The sequence below is a fragment of the Miscanthus floridulus genome, chromosome 2 (genome assembly GCF_019320115.1).
Source record: "Miscanthus floridulus cultivar M001 chromosome 2, ASM1932011v1, whole genome shotgun sequence".
NCBI lineage: Eukaryota > Viridiplantae > Streptophyta > Magnoliopsida > Poales > Poaceae > Miscanthus > Miscanthus floridulus.
Window position 1 is genome coordinate 970935 of NC_089581.1, and position 4191 is coordinate 975125.

The window sequence follows — 4191 nt, forward strand, 5'->3', positions numbered from 1 at the left end:
TCAGCCCAAGGAGTAGAAGGAACATGAAGAGGCATATACAAACCATATGGGTTCAACTATGACTTAGCTTTTTGACATGTGGCACACCGAGCCACGTACCGCTCTACATCTTGCCTCATCCTTGGCCAAAAGAAGTGAGTGGACAGCACCTCCTCTGTCTTCTTGGCACCAAAATGTCCCATCAATCCGCCTCCATGTGCCTCTTGCAACAACAAAAGATGAACGAAACCAACTGGAATGCATAGGCGGTTAGCTCTAAACAAAAACCCATCATTGATCATAAACTTATTCCATGCATGTCCCTCTCTACAATTAAGCAACACGTCCTTAAAATCAGGATCAAACACATATTGTTCTTTTATTGATTGAAGACCAAAAATCCGACAATCAAGTTGGGACAGCAATGTATATCTTCTAGACAAAGCATTAGCAATCACATTATCCTTCCCTTTCTTGTGTTTGATAATATAAGAAAAAGATCCAATAAATTCAACCCATTTAGCATGCCTACGATTCAGATTATTTTGAGAAAGAAGATACTTAAGCGATTTATGATCAGAATGAATAACAAATTCTTTAGGCCACAAATAATGACGCCACGTCTCTAAAGAACGAACAAGTGCATACAATTCCTTATCATACATGGAATAATTAAGAATAGGGCCATGCAATTTTTCACTAAAGTAAGCAATGGGTTTACCATCTTGCATCAAAACACCTCCAATCCCAACTCCACTAGCATCACATTCTAGCTCAAAAGTCTTACCAAAGTTTGGAAGTTACAGCAATGGTGCGTGTGTGAGCTTGTCCTTCAAAGCGTCAAAGGACTCCTCATGTGCCCTTTCCCAATAAAACACCACCCCTTTCTTCGTCAACTCATGCAATGGGGCAGCAATGGTGCTGAAATCTTTGATGAAACAGTGGTAGAATCCTGCAAGACTAAGAAAACTCCTCACCTATGTGACGGTTTGGGGAACCGGCTAGCTCTTTATGGCTTCAATTTTCATCTTGTCCACCTCAATTCCCTATAGAGTGACAACATAGCCAAGAAAAGAAACTCGATCCGTGTAAAAGATGCACTTCTCAAGGTTACCAAATAAACGTGCATCACGTAAAGCATTAAAAATAGCACATAAGTGATCCATATGTTCATCAAAAGACTTGCTGTAAATCAATATATCATCAAAGTAAACTACCACAAAATGACCAATAAAAACTCTTAAAACCTCATTCATTAAGCGCATGAAAGTGCTAGGTGCATTTGTCAAACCAAAAGGCATTACTAACCACTCATACAACCCGAATTTGGTTTTAAAAGCAGTTTTCCATTCATCTCCAAGTTTCATTCTAATTTAGTGGTAGCCACTTCGCAAGTCAATCTTAGTGAAAATTATAGAACCACACAACTCATCAAGCATGTCGTCTAGCCTAGGAATAGGATGATGATATCAAATAGTAATATTATTGATGGCTCTACAATCAACACACATACGCTAAGTTCCATCTTTCTTAGGAACCAAAAGTACAGGAACAGCACAAGGACTAAGGCTTTCACGTACATACCCACAGTCCAAAAGGTCCTAGACTTACCACTGAACTTCCTTAGTCTCCTCAGGATTGGTTCGATAGGCAGCATGGTTGGGCGAGGTTGCTCCTGAAATCAAATCAATTTGATGTTCTATTCCTCTCATAGGTGGCAGCCCCGGGGGTATCTCAGCTAGAAAAATATCCTCATACTCTTGCAAAAGGTTAGTGACAGTAGGAGGCGCCGAGCTAACAATATCATCAAGCAAAAACATAGCTCGTTTGCATACCAAAGCATAGCAAATATCATCATCAGAAATTTTAGCAAAGTCACATTTTGTTGCAAGCATAACACCACCCTTCAATTTAATCCCTTTGGCCTTAGAAATAGATGTAGACTTATCCTTTTTAGGTGGAAGAATAGAATTAGCAACTTGCTGATTTTCATATTGATCATCATTCAAACTACCAACGCGTTCTCTATCAGCTTGTGCAATTTGAGCAGGGGTCAAAGGTACCAAAGTAATTCTCTTTCCTTTATGCTCAAAGGTGTATTTATTACTTCTACCATGGTGTGTAGCATCATTATCATGTTCCCAAGGATGACCCAATAAGAGTGAACAAGCTTGCATAGGTACCACATCATAATCAACATAAGAACTAATAGAAAATGATACTCTGCAAGTTTGTGTTACCTTTGCTTTACCAGAATCATTTAGCCACTGAATATGGTATGGACATGGGTGCAGGCGTGTGGTCAAGCCAAGCTTCTTGACCAAATCAGAACTCACCAAATTATTGCAGCTACCTCCATCAATAATGACACGTGCTCAACGGTTGCTGATGATGAAGAAAATCTAGAACAAGTTATGGCGTTGTAGCTTCTTAGGTTGCTGTACTTGTGAACTAAGCACCCGTTGTACAATGATGCTCCTATAGGACGCTGTGGCCTCGTCACCAAGGACTTCACTATCCTCCTCATCTGCATCTCAGTCTTCTTCATCCTCAATGTCAGAGGTATTGATGTAACCATCTTCTATAGCAATATATGCCTGCTGACTTGGGCAGTCCTTCTGCACATAGCCAATGCCATGGCAGCGGTGGCACTGAATGCCCGAAGTGCATCCCATCGATGCAACAGATGAGTCACTCTTGGTAGGCACCTGCAAAGAATTTTTACCTAAATCTAAAGGTCGTGTGGGAGGTGCCTTAGGTGTAGCAGAAACTCTAGAGGCTGTTGGTCGCTTGCTCACTGGTGGAGGCGCCCGAAAAGTGGTTGGCTTGGTCAGCCCCGAAGATGGTGCCGAGCGTGGCGTGTATGTGGTGCTGACCTTGCTCTTGCACTGTTGTTCACGCCCCTACAATTCCTTTTCTGCAAGCATAGCAAACTGAAACAACTGGTTGACAGTGTTAAATTCTTTATAATCAACAATGTCCTAAATCTCATGCCTCAAACCCAAATAAAAACGATAGATGGCATCTTCGTTCCCCTCCACAACACTACAGCGCATCAATCCCTTTTGGAGCTCACCATAGTAATCCTGTATAGATTTATCTCCTTGTTCTAAACGCATCAATTTCTTACGCAAGTCTCTATGATAAGAAGGGGGAATAAAGCTGTAACACCCTAGGTGTTTGGCTTCCACATAATTGCATGTCATTTTATAAACATATGCATCATCTATGTCATCATGCTATCGTTATTGAAACATGCATATGCAACATTTTCGATTGTGTGTGTTTCATGCTTGATCGCTTAGAATGGTAGTGGTGCAACATGTGAATGCAACATTAATTTCTCATACCTTGAAACATGGCAACATGGTAGGAATGTGGCAAGTTTAGCTTGCAACAAAAGTAATGAAACATGTGAAACATGGAATTGCAACATATGAGTGAATTGCTTGTTTTAGTTGCTTTATCACATGTGATCATTAAAAGTGGTATAACAATTTTGTAAAGTGGTTGATTATGGTCTATTACACCTTAGCTACACTTAGGTTACTTGTTGGGACATTGTTCATGTAGATCAAAATGACCAAAATGCCCTCAAGTGAAGGTTTGACTAGAATTGACCCTTGGAGTGTCACTATTTGACTGATTTAAAAGTCCAACTTAGAAACCTTGCATGGCTTTACACTCTTTACAAAAGTTGTAGATAATTTATTAAGGAACAAAAGTTGTTTTATGGCCAACTCATGAAAATGTGTGGAACATGGTCAAACATGGCCCACAAGTCAGATGTCCATGCTGATTTCACTGAAAAATTTGTCTAAGTCTTAAACTGCATTTTCAGTTGCATCAAGCCCACTTTGGCTTCATGTAACTACTGATCCATGGCGAATTAGGGGATGGTCCTTGAAAAGAAATTGTATAGGGATGGTACATCTACAATTTTCATGTACACCGTTTTTGCAAACAAGCAACGAATTAGTCAGGATAATGCGTTGAAGTCGCGCTGTCAGGTTGATCTAATCGACTGAATGGCATGCTACAGTGTTTCGACAGGTTCAGATTTTCACCGCCGCATGGCACCACCCGTCGCCAATCGCCTGAGCATGCAGGCCACGCACCGTGGACGCCCTGGCACGGTCAACCGTGTCTTGAGCACCCCGCGCGCCTGCCCGACGCACTTGCCGTGCTATTTGCTTTTCCTTTCTCCTTCCC